Below are 20,968 nucleotides of genomic sequence, written 5' to 3'. Positions count from 1 at the left end.
CACAGCACCTTGAACTGGTAGATCTTGTTGTCTAGGCAAAATCTCAGGTACTTCCTTGAAGACGGATGGATTGGGATCTGGAAGTACGCGTCCTTCAGATCCAGTGTGCATATGAAGTCTCGTGGTCTCACTGCAAGTCTGACCGTGTCTGCCGTCTCCATACTGAACGGAGTCTGCTTGACAAACTCGTTCAGTATCGAGAGGTCGATGATTGGTCTCCAGCCTCCAGACGCCTTTCTCACAAGAAAGAGTTGACTGTAGAAGCCTCGGGATGAGGAGACCTCTCGGGAAGAGGAGGAACGTCCTCCATTGGTGCGATGAGGGAGTATTCCTGCTCGACCAACTCTCCTGAGGAGGGGTAATCCTCCTCCGCAGGGGAGGGCGAGAAGGTCTGAGGGTGAGTAGGAGCCTTGCGTAAGGATCTGCGCGGGGACAGCACAGGCCTCGGAGAAGGATCCACGGGAGAGACTCCTCTCTTCCTCTTCAGGGGGGAGGAAGCTGCTGCTGGCTCGCGACCCGAATCAGAGAAGGCTGGCTTAATCGCCCCCACGAGAGCTCTGAGCAGGGTGTCGAACCAGGGCTGTTGACTGACAGCAGCGCTGTCTGACACTCCCTCTGGAGGGAAGGGGATCGAGGGATCCCTAAGAGGAGTTGACAAACGAGGGTTCGCCTGCAGGGCTGTAAGAGAAGAATCCCTAGACCTGTCCGAGGAGCGTTCCCCCTCTGGCGCTGGTCTGCGCTTGCGGGGAGGGGAACGCGACAAGGAAGAATCCGCCTGTCGGCGATCGCGCTGGGGCTCGTGTGTCGGGCCCAGAGCAGGGTCGCGCGTGAAAGGAGGGCGCGAAGCTGGGAAATCGCGCGCGCGCGCACCCGTGTGGGCGGGGCCGGGCGCGAGGGAGCGATGGCGCGCAGGAGGATGGTCAGGAGCGATGGCGCGCTGGCGACAGAGCGGGAGCGTGGGCATGGGGGCGCACGGCAGCTTGAGCGGGAACATGGTCGCGAGAGCGCGTAGGCGATGGTGTAGGTGTGCGGCGATCAGGAGCTGGAACAGGAGGAGGCCGAACGCGCGGGCGCACAGCGACCTGGTGCGGCCCCGGAGGGCATGAGATAACGGGACCGCCCAAGCGCGTGTCCGGGAGAACCGGCCGAGGGCGCGATAGTGCTGGAGCAGGGTCGCGAGCGACCTGGGGGCGAGAGGTTTGGCGACGGTCTGGAAGGACCGGTCTACTCGCCTGTGGAAGCGCTAGTTGTGCTGGCGATCGTGGGCGCGCATAGCTTTGGAGGTCGCGTGGTGCGAGCCGCGTGAGGGCGCTCTGGAGTTAGTTGAGCAACCATCGCTGTCTTAAAGATAGGCACGGGGCGTGTAGCAAGAACAGGGCGCGATTTTGGCTCGTCGGGCGGGATCGTATCTGCAGTAGATTCGCGCGGTTCCAGAGGCGGCCGTGAGCGCCCGTGCGCTAGCTTGGCAACCTCTGGGGCGACGAGCTGAGTCGTCGCGACGCGTGGTCGCGTTGGTGCTGGAACAGGAACTGCGCGCGGGCGCGCATCGCGAACCTCTCTTGTATCGCGAGCCTCCTTATCACGAGCCTCCCTTGTATTGCGAACCTCCCTAGGTGGGCGCAATGGGTCCAAAGCGACATGTGGGCGTGTTGGAGTGCGCGTGAGCGCTGGAGCTGGAATCGTGCGGGGACACGTATCGCGTCTATCCCCCGCAGGGCGCGACGAGTCCGCAGGAACCTGAGGGCGCCTGTGCGGCAACTCAGGAACCTCCTGGATCGCGCGCGATGAAACAGTAACAGGGGGGCGGCGAGGTGCTGGAGGGCACGTGGGCGCAGGAGGCTGCTGGGGCACCGGTGGACGCGTAGGCGCCATATCAGGAACTGGCCGCGAGTGCGCAGGTGAATGCGGCGGCACTATATTAGGAGCAGGGCGCGTCTGCGCAGTTGGGCGCTTGCGCACTACTTCAGGAACTACTGGAGGGCGACGGGGCGCTGATGGGCGTGGGCGCGCAGGGGAACCCTGGCGTATAACAGGAACAGCGGCGCGAATGCCTAAGGGTGAGCGCCGAGGCGCTTTGTCAGGAACATCAGGAACAACAGCAGCAGGAGGGTGCTCAGGCGCAGTTTCGCGCTCAAGTCCCTGAGACCCCAAAGGGCCTGGAGATTCCGCAGTGGCAGTCTCAGGTGGCGCGTAAAGCGCGTCAGCAGCTTTAGATGTCGAAGGTCTGGGCGACAGCTCACCTTGTCCCAAAGGACAACCATCCTGCGAAGGGGATCGCGAACGATCCCCGGAGAGGTCAAGGTTGGTAGCAGGCAGGTCAGGAGAGCGGCGAGTCGTCTCCTCCGCAGAGGACTGTGGTGACGACGAGCTGAAGAGGCGCCTCCTAACCCCTTTAAAGGGGGAAGGAAGGCCTCTACGGCGAAGAGGAGGACGAGCCTTCCGCCTTATACGCCCACGAGGGGCCGTGGGATCAGCAGGCTGACCATCAATGGGCCTCCGAAGAGACGTCTCTACCAGAGAACTCCCCCGAGAGGGAGTCTCAACGGAATGAGAGACCGTGGGACTAAGCTCCTCCCTCGAAGTATGTTCGGAGGGGGAGATAGAGCCTTCTGCTACCGCAGCTACAGGAACAGGAGTTTGGCCAGACCCACGGGATGTTTCCGACACAACAACGTCAACCACAGATAGAGGATCTATCTCCGCTGAGGTTGACGATTGTTTGGCAGCCGCACCCCGTTTGATCATAAACAGGGCTTCCTTGGAGGGCGAACCCTGCAGCCCCAAGGAAGCCCAAAGCAGAAAAAGATCATTGTTAGAAACAACCACCTCCTCCGAGGGGGAAGGGGCAGCCGCCTCGCTATGGGAGGCAACGACCTCTCCCTCACCACGGGATCGGTTAATGACATCAACAACATTACGGTCAACGCTACCACTCGCCGGCCTCTCGGAAGAGGCCACCCGAGTGGGAGCTTCGGAGGAGGAATGGGCGGTGGAAGAAGACGACTTAGGATTTTCTCTCTTCCGAGAAGCCTCGGAAGGAGAAAGATCCCTTTTAACCTTCTTCTTACGTCGCCGGGCAAACCTCTCCCACTGGGAGGTAGACCACTCCCTACACTCAATGCACAAATTAGAACTATCACACCGTTGGTCCCTACACTGAGGGCATAAGGAGTGAAGATCCGTTTCCATGGCCGACATAAAGGTCCCACAAGGGCGGCCGGGAAGTCCAGGGCACGTACGCATAAGGAGAAATAGAGGCCAACTTCATACACACACTGAAAAGAAAAAGCAAACAAAATTATGGCAGTCAATAAAGAGGAGAGCGCTGACAGGTCTGTCGACTCTCCGAGCCAAAAGTAAAATGAGCTAATCACCAGTGTGTGTGAGGGGGGAGGGGTAGCAAGCTACCCCTCCCTACCCCCCCCCCCTCCGCTTACTATCGGTGGGGTAGGAAACCCTCGTTAAAACTTTATGGCTCGTCATCAGCTGCGCCGAAGTAATTACCCCATGTAAATAGCGTGGTTTGTATTCAGTTACGGAACAACTAACAATTATCTAAAATAATAAAAAAGCCAGTTGAGCGAGCTGGTCGTATGTCTGTATTACCAGAGGCTGAAAACAAATTGAGAGCTCAGTGTCCTGTCGGGTGGGTGGGTCTTCCTTGCCACCTGGCAGTAACTACTGTCCCTTCATTCTAGTTTTAATAACCAAATCTAACTTCAATGAAAGCATATTCCTATTAAGGGACAAAGGTTTGTATTTGTGTAAAAACAAAAATAAAAGGAGGGCAATCTACACGACTGCTCCAATTAACAATGGATGAAAATGACAAATTCGTAGATAATTTGTATTTTTTCTAACTATACAAACCTTAGCTATTTAACGGGGGAATTACTTTGGCGTAGCTGAATGACGAGCCATAAGAATTTTAACGAGGGTTTACTACCCCACCGCTAGGGAGGGGTAGCTAGCTAAACCCCCCCCCCCTCACACATACACCGGTGATTGCTTCACTTTGCTTAGAGGTAGGACTTATCCCTGGGGACAGGGCTGGCGGGCAAATATTTGTAAATAGCTAAGGTTTGTATAGTTAGGAAAAATACAAATTATCTACGAATTTGTAATTTATTCCGTAACTGAAATACAAACCAAGTTATTTACATGGGGTGACTCAACCCTAAGGTAGGGAGGTAAGTCCCTGCCATACTGGCTTTGGCTTGCCCGGGGACTCCATATTCGAGTGTGCAAGTACTCAAGAAATAAGAAGTCCCTGCTCCTCGCTAGCATGCTGTGAAACTGCTGCGGCCTACATAAGCTGTGTGTGAAGGTGAGGAAGTGACGCGTCCTAGGAAGTTGACCTAAAGTTCTTCAGATGGAAATCTAGGCTAGGACTCTCCCAATACCACCTCGTCAGGGTATGGGGACATGACATTATTCCACTTAATACTAGGAGCACAAGGGAGCATGGTTTACCTGCAGAGGTTTGAGGTCAGCTGTGCAAAGGACCCAGGATGCTGTTTTTCTCCAAGGGAGGAGATGATGGAAAAAAGAAAAGGGCCAGACAGATCTTTTCATTCACACAGACTAAAACCGGGTAACAATGCCCTCAACCTTCTGCTACTTGTCCATTAAGGAGCCTGAGGTAAGACCAGCTGTTGTGCAGCTGTTGTGCAGCCACCACATAAGCTGTGTGTGAAGTTGAGGAAGTGACGCGTCCTAGGAAGTTGACCTGGAGTTCTTCAGATGGAAATCTAGGCTAGGACTCTCCAAATACCACCTCGTCAGGGTATGGGGACATGACAGTATTCCAAGTAATACTAGGAGCACAAGGGAGCATGGTTTACCTGCAGAGGTTTGAGGTCAGCTGTGCAAAGGACCAGGATGCTGTTTTTCTCCAAGGGAGGAGAGGATGGAGAAAAGAAAAGGGCCAGACAGATCTTTTCATTCACACAGACTAAAACTGGGTAACAATACCCTCAACCTTCTGCTACTTGTCCATTAAGGAGCCTGAGGTAAGACCAGCTGTTGTGCAGCCACCACAGGGCTGATAGAGAACGTATCGAGCCTCCTGTGTGTCACGTCTTGCAGGAAGTGGACCGTGAAGGTGGTCTGACGCTTCCACACCCCAGCTTGAAGGACCTGCATCACTGAATAATTTTTCTTGAAGGCCAGGGACGTAGCTATGCCCCTGACATCATGCGCTCTAGGGCGACGTGATGGAGAAGGGTCAGGATTCAAGGCCAGATGTATTACCTTGCGAATCCAGGCCAAGATGGTATTCCTGGTGACCCTCCTCTTCGTTTTCCCGGTGCTCACGAACAGGGCTTGCACCCGGGGACGAACTGCAGCTGTTCTTTTAAGATACAACCTCAGACTCCTCACTGGGCACAGTGGGAGATGGTCTGGGTCATCTATTACAGAACGGAGACTCGAAACCTGGAAAGAGTCAAACCTAGGGTCCGGCACTCCCGGATTATGAGTCTTGGCAACAAACTCAGGGACGAAGCTGAACGTTACCTCCCCCCATCCCCTTGAATGGGCGATGTCATACGAGAGACCATGTAGTTCACTGACTCGCTTGGCCGAGGCCAATGCTAGCAGCAAAACCGTCTTCCAGGTAAGGTGGCGATCTGAAGCCTGGCATAATGGTTCGTAGGGAGGTCTCTTCAGAGACCTGAGAACTCGAACCATGTTCCATGGAGCAGGTCTCACTTCCGACTGAGGGCAGGTCAGTTCATAACTCCGTATGAGAAGGGAAAGTTCCAGCGAGGAAGAAATGTCCATTCCTTTGAGCCTGAAGACAAGACTTAAGGCTGAGCGATAGCCTTTCACTGCCGAGACTGAAAGGCGCATTTCCTCCCGCAAATACACGAGGAACTCCGCTATTGCTGGAATAGTGGCATCATATTGAGAGATACCCCTTCCACGACACCAACCACAGAAGACTCGCCACTTCGCCTGGTAGACCCCTGCGGATGACTTGCGCAGATGACCAGACATCCTGTTCGCAACTTGTTGCGAAAATCCTCTCTCCGTAAGGATATGCTGGATAGTCTCCAGGCGTGAAGTCGAAGCGAAGCTACGGCTCTGTGGAAGATGTTGGCGTGTGGTTGTTTGAGTAGTTCGTGACGTGGAGGGAGTTCTCTCGGAACCTCCGTGAGGATTTGCAGAAGGTCCGGGAACCACTCTGCGTGATGCCATAGCGGAGCTATCAGGATCATTGAAAGATTGACCGATATTCTGGTCTTGTTGAGGACCCTCCTCATCAGACAGAACAGGGGAAAGGCGTACACATCGACGTTGCCCACCGTTGTTGGAAGGCATCCTGCCAGAGAGCCTTGGGGTCTGGGACCGGGGAGCAGTACAGCGGGAGCTTGAAGTTCAGCACTGTAGCGAACAGATCCACCATCGGGGAACCCCACAAAGTCAGGACTTTGTTGGCTACTTGAGGATCCAAAGACCACTCGGTACTCACTATCTGTGTCGCTCTGCTCAGACTGTCGGCAAGCACATTCCTTTTGCCTGGAATGAAGAGAGCCGCTAGTGTGATCAAGTGGACTTCGGACCATCTCAGAATCTCTACTGCAAGATGGGATAGCTGTTCTGAAAAGGTACCTCCCTGCTTGTTGATATAAGCCACCACTGTGGTGTTGTCGCTCATCACCACAACAGAGTAGCCCACCAGAACTTGGTGGAACTTCTGAAGTGCCAGGAACACGGCCTTCATTTCTAGCAGGTTTATGTGAAGGTACTTTTCTGATTCTGACCACAGGCCTGAGGTTCTGTGGTTCAGAACGTGGGCCCCCCACCCTTTCTTTGATGCGTCCGAGAACAACATCAAATACGGGGGAAGGACGAGAAGATCCACTCCCTTTCGTAGGTTCTCGTCTGCCACCCACCACTGGAGGTCTGTCCATTCCGCAGGACCCACAGGGACCAAAGTATCCTGGGAATCGTGACCTTGATTCCACCAGGACTTGAGTCGCCACTGGAAAGATCTCATTCTGAGGCGACCGTTGGGAACGTGACGGGCCAGGGAGGAGAGGTGGCCGAGGAGACGCAGCCACGTTTGCGCTGGGAGTTCTTCTCAATTGAGGAAAGGCCTCACGACCTTCCTCAGCCTTGCTATCCTGTCGTCTGATGGGAAGGCTTTGTGGAGATTGGTGTCTATGACCATGTCTAGATGTACCAGTTTCTGAGAGGGCTGCAGAGAGGACTTCTCGAGATTTACCATGATCCCTAGATCCTGGCAAACTTCGAGGAGTTAGTCTCGGTAGCGAAGAAGGGTTGCCTCCGAGTCTGCTAGGATCAGCCAGTCGTCCAGATAACGAAGGAGACGGATGCCGATCATGTGAGCCCACGATGATATCAGGGTGAACACTCTGGTGAACACCTGAGGGGCTGTGGAGAGACCGAAACACAGCACCTTGAACTGGTAAATCTTGTTGTCTAGGCAAAATCTTAGGTACTTCCTTGAAGACGGATGGATTGGGATCTGGAAGTACGCGTCCTTCAGGTCCAGTGTACACATGAAGTCTTGTGGTCCCACTGCAAGTCTGACCATGTCTGCTGTCTCCATACTGAACGGAGTCTGTTTGACAAACCCGTTCATGGTTGAGAGGTCGATGACTGGTCTCCAGCCTCCAGACGCCTTTCTTACAAGAAAGAGTTGACTGTAGAAGCCTGGGGACCCGTCTACAACCTCTTGGAGAGCGTCCTTCTTCAATATGGTCTGGACTTCTGCCCAAAGGGCTTGCCCTCTTGCCGATCCCATGGCAAGAGAGCTCAACGACACTGGATTCGCTGTCAGGGGAGGTAGAGAAGCTGTGAACGGGACGCGATAACCCTGAGCGAATATGGAAATCGTCTAGGTATCTGCCCCGAGTTGCTGCCACCTTGCCGCGCAACTTTGGTGGACATGCAGGGGGACTGCCAACCCTAGTGTTTACGGCCTCGGCCGCTTCCTCTAGGGTTCTTGCCTCCCCTGGAGGACTTCTTGCTCCTTCTGCTCTTGGCAGGAAAGGGTTTAGACACCTTCGGCTTTGCTGCTGTCGTCTTCTTTGGGTCCTTAGCCGGACGGGGCTGTTGGGCCGCTGGAGGTTTGTAGGGCCTCGATGTTAGGGCCCTATGGATGAGGGAATCCTGGTTGGACTTCTTCCACCTCTCAGCGGTAAGCTCCACGTCCTTACGCTCAAACAAACTCTTACCGAGCACGGAAGAGTGTCTGAGCCTGCTAACATCCGAACTGGGAACCTTCTGGTGGAATCTCTCAGCCACTGCGTCCCGTCGTTTGAGAATCGTATTGGCCCACAAGCTTGAAACTTGGTGGGCCAGAAACTCGATGGTCTGCGTGCCTGAGAGCAAGAAAGTCTCCAGTGCCTTCCTGGTGCTTTCTTTGGAGAGGTCCTCAGACCGCACCAGGATGCCCAGAGACCCCAGCCAGATGTCAAGCCATGAAGTTGCCTGCATGGTACACTTAGCGAACTTCTCCTGGCATAGGATCTCCGTAGCTGAGTAGGACATGTGCCGGTTGGAGAGTCTCTCTAGAGGGACTCCCCCGGTGTGTTCTTCAACGGAGTGGTGAATAGGAAGACCCAAACAAGACTCCTCAAGGATCTCAAAGTACCTCCTCGGATGGACTCGAGGAGGAGGGAGGAGCTTGTTACCAGCGCTGGATCTACTGGAGGAGGCAAGCTCAGAGAGCTGGCCCTCGACCTTGTCCCTGGCACTCTTCATCCCCTGAGACCAGGGCAAAGCTGCACTGGCCCTAGTGGGTTTCTGGGTGCCGTAGACACGGTCCAAGACCGTGTCCTTACCCTCACAAGGAGGATTCTCTGGGTCTGGAATCCCATTGAGGTTCCTCATGAGGGTCATGACTTGCCAGAACGCGTGTTCTGACTCTTGGTATTCTCCTCCTGAAGGACTGGCAGCAAAGTCTCCTGTCCCCAGTGGCTCTTCCTGGGGGGACACGTGGACATCCTCGGAAGGTCTAGCTGGCTCCTGTCTGATCCTTGTTGACGAATTGTGAATCATCTTAGAGTCCTTCGGTTCCCTACTGGGAGGGATACAGGACTCGAGTAACGATGGGTGCAGGCTCTTTTCCACCCCTGGACGAGAAGACTTCTCAGGAAGAGGCGGAGTTTCCCCCATTGGTGCGATGGGGGAACGGTCCGGCTCGTCCGACTCTCCTGAGGATGGGTAATCCCCATCCGCAGGGGAGGGAGAGAAAGTCTGGGGGGGGGGGGTGGAAAGGAGCCTTGCGCAAGGATCTGCGAGGAGACAGAATGGCCCTTGGAGGTGTTTCCACGGAAGGGACTCCTCTCTTCCTCTTCAGGGGGGAGGAAGCCGCCACTGATTTGTGACTCGCGTCAGAAAGGACGGGCTTCATAGCCTGCACAAGAGCTCTGACCAGGGTTCCGAACCAGGGCTGCTGGCTGACAGTCGCGCTGTCTGACACTCCCTCTGGAGGGAAGGGGATCGTTCGATCCCTTGGAGGAGTCGACAAATGAGGGTTCGCCTGAAAAGCTGAAACAAGAGAGTCCTTAGACCTGTCCGGGAACCGCCCCTCCTCCAGCGAGCGCGCTGTTCTGCGCTTGCGGGGAGGGAACAAGACGATGACCTGTCCGCCTGGCTACGATCGCGCTGGAGGTCGCGCGATGGGCCCTGTCAGGGATCGCGCGCGATGGGCCCTGTCCAGGATTGCGCGCGAAAGGATCGCGTGCCATAGGAATCTCGCGCTCAGGCGGGCGCATGGGCGCGGGGGTGAGAGGTTGGTGGAGCGGGCGCGAGGGCGCGGTGGCGCATAGGCAATGCCACAGGTGCGTGTACGCGATGGCGCGGGTGCGTAGGCACAGGGGCGCGCAGGAGATGGCGTGGGCGCGCGTAGGAGATGGCGAGGGCGTGTGGTGCGCAGGAGCTGGATCGTGAGGAGGCTGGATACGAGGGCGCGCAGCATCCTGATGCGGCACTGACGGGCGCGAGAGAGCAGTGGCGCGTGGGTGTGTATCCGGAAGAACCGGGCGAGGGCGCGAGAGCGCAAGTTCAGGATAGCGCCAGGGTGGGTTTGCGCGTTGGAGCGTAGGTGGGCGCTGATCCATTAGAACAGGCATATTAACCTGTGGGCGCGCTGGGCGCGCAGGGAATCGTGGGCGCGCATCAGGATGTGGGCACGCTAGTGTGCGCTGCTGCGGTGGGCGAGCATTGGATTAGGGCGCACAGGTGTGCGCTGTTGGGTTGCATGAGGCGCCTTGAGGGAGACTGGAACCTGGCGCGCAACCAGAGCGTCGCACGCGACTGGAAAGCGTGCAGGATCGCGCAGTCTGGAAGGAGAGTCCAGGGGTGCCTGGGAGCGCCCGTGCGTTAACTTAGGCACCTCCTGGACTGCGAGCTGTGATGTAGAAGCGCGCTGGCGCGTTGGCGAGCTCCTGTGCGCTGTGACTGGAACTGCGCGTGATGGGCGCGCTTCACGCCTAACTCCAGACGGGCACTGCGAGTCCAGAGGTACCTGTGAGCGCCTGTGCGCTAACCTAGGAGCCTCTTGGACTGCGTGCGATGTGGCAGGAACCGGGGAATGCTGGGGCGCAGGTGGGCGTGTGTGCGCAGGTGGGCGCTGGTGCGCTAGATCAGGAACTGCTGGCGGGCGCCGGGGAGCAGAAGGATGTGGGCGCGCAGGGGAACCCTGGCGCGTAACAGGAACAGGGGCGCGCAGGTGAGCGCTGTGGTGCTAAGACTGGAACAGCAACAGCAGCAGCATGAGGGTGCGCAGGTTGAACCTGGCGCTTGAGGGCAAGAGGCGCAGTTTTGCGCTCAAGGCCCTTAAGCCCCGAAGGAACCAGTGCCTGCGCATTGGCAGGATCAGGTAGCGCGTAACGCGCATCAGCATCCTCGAAGGGTACGGCAGGTCAGCAGGTCTGGAGGGAGACTGGTCACAGGGTTCCGAAGGACGACCATCATCCGAAGGGGAACGCAAACGATCCCCGGAGAGGTCTAAGGTGGTAGCTGGCAGGATAGGCGAACGGCGAGTCGTCTCCTCCGCAGAGGACTGTGGTGACGACGAGCCGAAGAGGCGCCTCCTAACTCCCTTGTGAGGGGAAGGAAGGCCTCTACAGCAAAGGGGAGGACGAGCCTTCCGCCTTATACGCCCACGAGGGGTCGTGGGGTCAGCAGGCTGACCATCATAGGGCCTCCGAAGAGGAATCTCTGTGAATGAACTCCCCTGCGGGGGAGAATCACCGACAGAAGAGACCGTAGGACTTAGTTCCTCCCTCGAAAGGTGTTCGGAGGGGGAACCTAAGCCTTCAGCTACCTCAGCAACAGGAACGGGGGTTTGACTAGACCCATGAGATGCCTCCGTCACAACAACGTCAACAACAGACAGAGGATCTATCCCTGCTGTAGTTGGTGATTGTTTGACAGCTGCACCAAGTTTGATCTTGTGAAACAGGGCTTCCCTGGAGGGCGAACCCTGCAGCCCCAAGGAAGCCCAAAGCTGCAACAAATCATGATTATTTACAGATAAATCAATGTTCATATCCTCCTCCGAGGGAGGAGGGGCAGCCGCCTCGCTATGGGAGGCAACTACCTCTCTACCTCTCCCGCACCCTGGGATCGGTCAACAGCAGTACGGTCTACGCTACCACTCACCGGCCTCTCGGAAGAGACCGCTCGAGGGGGAGCTTCGGAGGAGGAAAGGGCTACGGAAGAAGAAGTCTTGGAATTTTTTCTCTTCAAAGAAGCCTCTGAAGGAGAAAGATACCTTTTAGACTTTTTCTTCCGGCGCCGGGCAAACCTCTCTCACTGGGAGGTAGACCACTCCCAACATTCGATACATACATTACCGCTATCACATCGTTGACCTCTACAATGAGGACACAAGGTGTGGGGATCGGTGTCGACCGTCGACATAAAAGTCCCGCAAGGGTGGCCGGGAAGTCCAGGGCATGTAGGCATAGTCAGTAGAGACCAACTTCAAACACACTGGAAAAGAAAAATCAAAAACAGATTAAATATGGCAGTCAAAGCGAGGGAGAGAGCAGACAGGTCTGTTCTCCGCCTGAGCCAAAAGTAAAGTGAAGCAATCACCGGTGTGTGTGAGGGGGTGGGGGGTGGGTAGCTAGCTACCCCTCCCTACTCCCCGCTAACTAGCGGTGGGGTAGTAAACCCACGTTAAAATTCTTATGGCTCGTCATTCAGCTACACCGAAGTAATTACCCCATGTAAATAGCGTGGTTTGTATTTCAGTTACGGAACAAATGATATTCTACACGATAAAGATTTATGAAAATAATTATGGAAGAAATAATAAAGTAAACTCTAATGAGTAAGGATCAACTCAGGTTCTTGCCAGGGAAGGATAAAAAAAATGCAATATATTTTTCATTGATACATAACACATTGGGGAATAAGAGTAAACCAGAAAGGACCAGCCTACAATTGATATTATTTGATTTGGAAAAAGTAAATGACTAGGTACTATGGAAGGAAATATGAAGATAAATGAGAGAGAAGGCGGTTTTGGAAAAGTATGTTAGAGCAGTACAAGATAAGTATATAGATGCAGCTTCACAAATAAGCAGCTCTGTTGGAGGTACAGAAAAATAAGGCGAGGGTTGGTCTACACTAAGGATTAGCTCTTTGTCCATGCAGTTTTGACCTTGTAATGGACTTTATAACATCAGCCGTGTGAGAATAGTTCCCCTGGAGCCCATCCTTTCCTACTAAAATTGTTTGGTCAAACTCAAGCTAGAAACGTGGAACCAAGCACTTGAAGACCGAGGCATTAGAACGGATTTTGAGCGAAGCGAAAAATCTATTTTTGGGTGAGATAGCCATGGCGTCCTGATGGAAGGTTCCTGTTTGGTAGCTTCCTTGGGTATAAGACTACTAAGATATTCCCAGAGAATTTAACCACAGGTTATCACAGAATTCTAACTTCTGGAGCGAGTATCTCAAAGGTTTCCCTTTAAGACATCGTAATACAACAGGGGACACGCATGTCTGGTCGTGCCACATAGCTATCTCCACCCCGAACAGAGTTAACGCTTCGGTGTGTAAGGGCTGAGAATAGCTGGGAGCCGTTCCACAGCTAATCTCACTCGTGGCTACTACTGATACTCGAGACGTAAACAAACGGACGCCATTGCTCTAATGACGTCACGCGCGTCTTTATCCTGGCGCCAGTTGCTGCCCATCACCATGATACAATTGTGTAGGGTGGGAGCAAACTGAACGAAGTAGTAGGGAGGGTCCATCAGGACGCCATGGCTATCTCACCCAAAAATAGATTTTTCGCTTCGCTCAAAATCCGTTTTTTGGGCTCAAGCCATGGCGTCCTGATGGAAGAGTACCAGAGAATCAATGTATCGTGGTAGATTTTCCCCCAGAGTTAAGTGCCTAGGCATTGACAAAACAGCAAAGTAATCTTAGGTAAGAACCATAGGAACGAAATATCCTGCCCCCCATTGGTAGGAAGTTCCCATGGGCTATGCCGACGTCAAAGTGGTATTGAAGGGCTATTCATCTTGACAGAAGAACTTTTAAGAGCTTAGAGATGAAGCAGAATGTTTGATATTTGTATAGGAACATTCTGAAGTAGGCCAGTGGTGGTTGGGCACTGTGTGTAGAGTTCATCTCCTGATTATCAGAAGTAAGTATTCGTGTAGGAACCTTACTGAGGCAAGGTGAATATAATTTAGGAATAGACATCTTAAATTCTTCATGACCATAAGAAAGGAGGAATAAATAAAACTATGACAGTATGTATTTCATAGTAAGTAGGAGCTGAAAGAGACGCATAAGTAATAAAATAGAAATTTTATTTCACAATGCAGAAATTAAATAATTTACAGCAAAAGTAAAGTTCATTTACAGTAATAATAATGTACATAGAAATAAAGGCTTGCTCTTGAATCTGAAAGGGAATTTCAGGATTAGTAGGTACTCGTTCTCGAGGAACGCAAGTCTTTAAATAACACATCATGCTCAAGGCATGCGGCACTTGTGTAACACTATGACATTTCACCTGGGATAAGAACAGTTATAAAAGCACTAAGTGTTTTTAGACATCACTATGAATCACTCGAGGGTCAACATAGGCACCCGAAGAGTTAGAGTCCCAAGTAACTCACTGTTCTACGCAGAGTTAGGTGCAGGTTTCATAACACTACCTGCGGCTACCACAAAATGTTTGATTTCGTGCACTTGTTTCGCATAATGTTTAAAGAAAACTCGCGAGGACTTCCAGCCCGTAAAGTTTTTAAGGCTCTCAAAGTCCATGCTCTGAAAGAAGTTCAGAGAAGATGCCACTTTTCTAGGATCATGACCAGCGGGTGTACTGTTCGGATCCGCTCTGCGAATGAAGTAGGTGATTTTCGCTCTTAATTGTTTCAGTGACAGGTCGCTGCCCGATGTTTCTCCTTTGAAGAGTTGGCCTCCACCAAAGTTTGAAGTTCTGCGAAGATAGACCTTGAGGCTCTCTACTGGACATAGAGAGACATCCTCCTTCAGGGGGCATATTCTCCAAGGGCCCCATCTTTTGGTGGGTAATTCATTTTTGGCGAGAAACGTCGGATCAGGGGAGAGGGTCACTTCTCCTGAATCAGCAAACAGGATGTGTCCCTCTTCTCTTGATAATGCCACTATTTCGCTGACTCGAGCTCCCGAGGCGAGAGCAAATAAAAATATAACTTTCTGAGTCAGATCCTTGAGGGGGCATGAATCATTGTCCAAGTTGGAGGCGAAATGGAGCACCTTGTCTAGTGACCAGGAGATCGGTTTCGGAGGGGGTGCTGGGCGTAGGCGAGCACATGCTTTCGGCAGTTTGTTAAAGATGTCGTTGGACAGATCAATTTGGAAAGCATATAGAATTGGTCTAGTCAAAGCCGATTTGCAGGTTGAAATCGTATTGGCTGCTAATCCTTGTCCATGAAGGTGAATGAAGAAGGACATACAGAAATCAATGGTGATTTCTTTAGGATTTTTTGCTTTAACAAAGGAGACCCATTTCCTCCAGGATGATTCATATTGCCGTCTCGTGGATTCGGTCTTGTATTCCTCTAGGAAGTCTAGACTTTTCTTCGAGATCCCAAACCTCTTCTTTGCGGCAAGGGAGAGAAAATCATGAGATGAAGGTCCTTGATTTTCGATGATGAAGCGAAGACAGTCGACTTCTGTACTTGTTGAGAGAGAACTGGGCCCGGGAGAGGGATCAGCTTGGGCTGCAGCTCCAGGACCAGGGGGTACCAGTTGCTCCGGGGCCACTTGGGAGCCACTAGGGCCGCTGTCCCTTTGAAGGTTCTCAGTTTGGAGAGGACTTTCAACAGAAGGTTGGTGGGAGGGAACAGGTATATCTTCGACCATCTGTTCCAGTCCAGTGACATGGCGTCCACCGCTTCTGCTTTGGGGTCCTCGTACGGGGCTACGTACAGAGGAAGTTGATTGTTGTCGCTCGTTGCAAAGAGATCTATCTGAAGTTCTGGGACTTGATGAAAGATGAAGGAGAATGATCTTGCGTCTAGAGACCATTCCGACTCTATCGGGTTTGTCCGAGATAGAGCATCCGCTGTCACGTTGCGGAATCCTTGTAGGTGAACTGCAGACAGGTGCCACTTCTTCTTCTCCGCCAGACGGAAGATTGGGAGAAGCACCTGATTTATCTGGGGCGATCTTGAGCCCTGGCGATTGAGACAACGAACTACCACCGAGTTGTCTAGGGTTAGACGGATGTGGATCGAGGGCGGCGGGGATAGCTTCTTCAGAGTAAGAAGGACCGCCATGGCCTCCAAGATGTTTATGTGGAACGTCTTGAATAGTGGAGACCAGGTCCCTTGAGCTTGTTTCAGGTGGGAGTGACCTCCCCAGCCCTCCAGTGAGGCATCCGTGTGGATGTTGAGTGATGGAGGAGGGTGTTGGAGAGGAATGGACCTTTTCAGGGCCATTGCTTCCGACCACGGCTTTAGGAGGCGTCGAAGTCTGTTTGGAAGCCGTCTCTTGAGGTCTCTTCGAGCGATGGATGCCGATCGTCTCCAGACTCCCGCGGCATCCTTTAGCTGTGCACGAAGCACTGGGTTTGTCACTGAGGCGAATTGTAGAGAGCCTAGAACTCGTTCCTGCTGTCGTCTTGAAATGCGTTTGGATTTCAGTAGTCGCTTGACAGACCCTGCTATTTCCTTCCTTTTCTTCTGGGGGATGGAAAGGCGGTGTGACTGAAGATTCCAGTGGATTCCCAGCCACTGAAACTTCTGAGCCGGAGAGAGGCGAGATTTCTTCTCGTTGATCTTGAATCCCAGGTGTTCTAGGTACTGGGTAACTTCGTCGCAAGACTTTGTACACTCTTCGGGCGATGGAGCCCAGACTAGCCAGTCGTCGAGGTAGGCCATCACCTGGACGTTTCTTAGGCGGAGCTGTTGTACTATGGCATCCGCCAGCTTTGTGAAGATCCGAGGGGCCACATTGAGGCCGAATGGCATGGCCCGGAAGGCGTAGCTTTTCCTTTGGAGTCGAAATCCTAGGTAGGAGGAAGCGTGATGGTTCATTGGAATGTGCCAATAGGCATCCGCCAGGTCTATAGAGACCGTGTAGGAACCTTGAGGCAGAAGGGTCCTTATTTGTTGAAGCGTCAGCATCTTGAATTTGTTGTTCTCTATGAACTTGTTGAGGGGGGATAAGTCCAGAATGACTCTGAGCTTGTCTGAGTCCTTCTTGGGAACGCAAAACAGTCTCCCTTGGAACCTGGTGGACTTTACCTTCCTTATCACCTTCTTGTTCAAGAGGTCTAGAACATATTCTTCCAGAATGGGGGTCGATTGTTGGAAGAACCGCTGGAAGATTGGGGGTGGTTGCACCCAACTCCAGCCTAGACCGTTCTTGATGATGCTGTGTGCCCAAGGATCGAAGGTCCAACGATCCTGGAATTGGCGGAGTCTTCCTCCCACCGGAAGCACTTCATTGCTTCTGGTGTCCCGAGGACTTGTTGCCTCGGCCGCTAGCTCCCTTTCCTCCTCTACCTCTGGAGGGACGACGAGAGGCGTCTCTGCTTGCACCCCTGGACGAGCCTCTACCTCTGGCATGAAAGGTAGTGGATGGCTGCTCAAAGGCAGGGGTGAAGACCGGTGACTGTGACAACACCGGTTGGGGGACCAATTGAAAGGTCTGTTGTGGTTGGGCAACCACTTGGGAGGTAGCGGGTCCCGGAAACTGACGTCTTTGTTGACGTTGCTGGGGTTTCGGCTTCTGAGGTTTCCTCTTAGGCTGAGGTCCATCGTCCTGAGAGGTTTTCCTTTTTCTGGACATGCCCCACTTGTGGAGAAGGTTCCTATTCTCCGTGGCGGCTCTGTCCGTTATTTCCTTGACAAGGTCAGAAGGAAACAGGTGCTTTCCCCAGATGTTGGAGGAAATCAGCCTCCGGGGTTCGTGTTTCACGGTGGCACCGACAAACACGAATTCACGACAGGCTCTACGAGCCTTTATGAAATGGTACAAGTCCTTCATTACCGTGAGTAAGTGGGATTTGGCCAGTACCATGTAGTGATCGGGTACTGCTGTGTCACAGGCCATAACTTCAAGTTGGACTTGATGAGAAAGAGACGCTGCAAGCCTCTCCTTCGTGTCTTGTTCCCGGCGAAGGAGGTGATCATTGAGCTTAGGGAGGTCTTCATTAAACTGACGTCCGGCGACGTCAGGATCGAGCCTACCCACAACGAAAGTATGTTGGACATCTTTCCATTGTCTAGTGTCAGGGGGTGTCACGATGGAGAAGGGTCTGCACTCCTCCAGTGCAGGGCAGGGTTTTCCTTCTTCCGCCGCTTTAAGGCATGCAGCCAAGGCCTTTTCCAAAAATGGAAGAATCGCAGTGTCGGGTGCGACATATGTAGGATGCTTCTTGCTCAAGGCAGGAAGCTTAGAGCAGGTAAAGCCCCTGCTCTTAAATGCGGAGGCTAGCATAGCCTGGGCCTTTGCGAGATCGAACACTATCTCTTCTTTAGGTTCGGTCTCCTCCTTCGAGGCAGGTTCGGAACGAAGCCGGACGTAACAGTCCGGGTAGGCCTCGAAGCTTGGGAAGAATTCCACATCTTCCAACGGGACCGTGCCGATTTTGTCACTAACAAAGATCCTGCCGGTCGCAATAACCATATGCTCTGCATACCTCCACGGGTTGGCATGAGAGCAAGCTGGGAGATCCTTGACCGAGATCTTCTTCGGTTCTCTGGATCCAATCATAGACCTGATGGACTCCTGGTTCTCCTTCAGTCTGTCGTCCATGACAGCTCTAATCAGTCGGATCAGTTCTTGGGTAGAAGAGGAAGGATCCGGGGTCGAGGAGGTAGACGGGATGGACACATCCGTCGGTGTAGGAGTAGGCGGAGGGATGGACGAGGGAGTAGCTCCAATCTCCGACTCGGTGTATTCCACCTTGTCTTCGTCCTCTTCGGCTCCTTGAGCCATAAGCGTCTTCTCCGTGTCTTCCGAGACGTCAGAGATCTGTTCATCATCCTCGGAATCTAAACGACACTCGTGCATGGACTGAGCCATGACCACATCAGGTTCCACCGTAATTTGGACAGTGGGGATTGCTTCCTTTGGAACCACTGAGTCAGGGGAGGCCTTAGGGAACAACAGGGACCTCAGTTCTTCGGTGGCCAGGTACGGTCCAGTAGCATTTCTCTGAAAACCACGCACCCACTTGCGCAGTTTCTCACGAGCAATGTCTCTAACCTCCGCTGAGGGAGGGTTATGGAAGGCCTCAACTAGGTAGGCCTGGCAGACCGTACATTCCAGTGGATTCCAGAACTTCCAATCCCCTTTCTTGTCTGAGCAAGGGGCGTGAGTCCTGCACGCCGTATGTCCGTAAAACTGGGAGCGTTTCACAGCACAGTATGCGAAATCGCACTTCATCTGCTCCTCCTGTGGAAGAAAGAGAAAATGAGTATGGGGGAGTCATAGGAATGGCTCTTAAATTAAGTTAATATTAATCATTAATTTTAACTTAAAGAAGGTGTGATGCATAGAGAATGAAACAGTAAAGGAGAACACGCTCCATGCATCTCGCCCGGCTGGTTACCATAGGCTTGGTCCTGGGATAATCCAAATGACCGAGATCATTGGATATAGTTTCCTAGGATTCCCATTATATTGGAACTCCATGGAAAGCCAAGGACAAGGTTGGGATCGAATTCATTCGGTTCCCAGATAAGAGCCAGAAGGTCTCATTAAGGGAAGCTGCTTCTGGCAACCAGCCGTGCTAAGATGCACATAGCATGCTGGAAATAGAAGAATGCAAAGAGACAGCATGATCACTAATAGAGCAGTACTAGGTACTGATCTTAGAAGCAAAGCAGCTTATCTATTTGCAAGGTAGGGCTATCTTAGTCTTATGATAGCTACGGAGAGGGGGTGCAAGTATTCTTGACGCCTCCGGGGCATCCGGCACGCCGGAGCTCGCTCCAGCATAGATTCTGGCACTAGAACAGACAATTTTCAAAGTCAGTTAGATACCAGGATGGCGGCCGCCGGCACAACGGCGGCACGCCGGCAGGGAGCGGCGGCTCCGGCAGCCGGAGGATGCCGGATTGGTGACTGGGGTAAGGATGGTACAGGTAGTATCGGGTTGCCGGCAGTATATGCCGGCACTCCGGAGATCGACCGGCAAGCGGACGATTAGATAGGAGTAGGAGAGCTGCCGGTAGTAGCCGGCGGCAGCCGGCAGTCCCTCGGTACACGGGGGGCTGGCGGCAAGGGTAGGGAAGTCACCAAGAGGGAGGCAGGTATTGCCGGCAGAGAGGCGGCAAGAGACCGGCACCCGGATAGATAGAGAGACAGGGGGAGGGGGGAAAGGATGTAGGAAGTACCTTCAGGGTTCCAGACATCCCTCCCCCTCCCTGAGGGGGTGTACCCATGATAGAGACAGGCTCTATCATCCATAAGCAGGGGTCACTAGGGACCGGGAGCAGGTAGCCCAAGGGAGGACTAGGGAACACCCAAGAGGGGGGGGGGGAGACTCCCCTATGCAGAGCTACACTAGTAACTAACCTTATAGGACACTATGAAGGTATATGTACCAGAGCGGACTGCACAAGGAAGCTCGGGTAGCCCTACTCTTCCACCCTAAGGAGGAGTTGTAGGACAGGGGACAGATGAGTATAAACTAACCTAAGCATAGGCTAGGCTATACAAGAGATAGGTGGGGAGGGAGAAGAGAGGGGTCTTCCCAGGAAGGGTTTCTGTACCAGAGCGGCCACAAAGGGAAGGGAGGACACTCCCTAACCTAAGATTAGGCTGATCGGCTAAAACGGTGCAAGAGTACAGTTTCAGCATGGAACAGAGAAAACTTTCCTAACCCGACCTAGATCAGGGCTAAAAGTCCTGAACTAGGCAAGGAAGAAGACGTATCGCTATCGCAGGAAAGTCGTAGACTATCCTAGCCATAGAGGTAGGCTAGCCTAACCTCACTCTCAGACGCAATCCTAAAGGGGGTTCATTCCTTTAGGGAGGACTGAGAGGCGATATAATACTCTATTAGACAATAAATCCCTTTACTCAGAAAAGGGATCAAGGCTAATTAGAGGGAATGCCAAGGCAGGGGATGAAGGAAGCATATAGGGGTCCTAAGGTTAGGTTAGGCTAGTAAGAATCACTGACTAGCCTATCCCCTATATGGTCCCTGAAGGCGAAAACATTTGCATCACTAGTCAAAAGTATTGTAAAATAATAATGCCACTATCTTCATAACTTAGTCTAGGATCACTGATAAATCATGCATGAACACTTGTATATAGGCTCCTGGCCTGGGGGCTATAGTAGCCGACTGGTATGAGGTCAATCGATGACCGATAAAAAGCGTCTAAACACGATATAAAAGTTCCTAGCTATGAAGACTAAATAAACTAATGTATTCGATTAGTATATAAGGCCGGAAGCGTTGTTGTGGCTAACTAAATAGAACATGCAAAACAACAACGACGCCATAAAATGG

General features: G+C 52.9%; 1 long non-coding RNA gene across 1 annotated transcript in view; it reads right to left on the bottom strand.

The window, feature by feature from the left end:
• LOC137656431 (uncharacterized) overlaps positions 1 to 20,968 on the bottom strand; it is a 92,602-nt gene that overhangs the window by 38,061 nt on the left and 33,573 nt on the right. The window lies entirely within an intron of this gene.

Source organism: Palaemon carinicauda, chromosome 1, assembly GCF_036898095.1.
Source record: "Palaemon carinicauda isolate YSFRI2023 chromosome 1, ASM3689809v2, whole genome shotgun sequence".
Classification (NCBI taxonomy): domain Eukaryota; kingdom Metazoa; phylum Arthropoda; class Malacostraca; order Decapoda; family Palaemonidae; genus Palaemon; species Palaemon carinicauda.
This window is presented reverse-complemented; position numbering and strand designations above follow the sequence as displayed.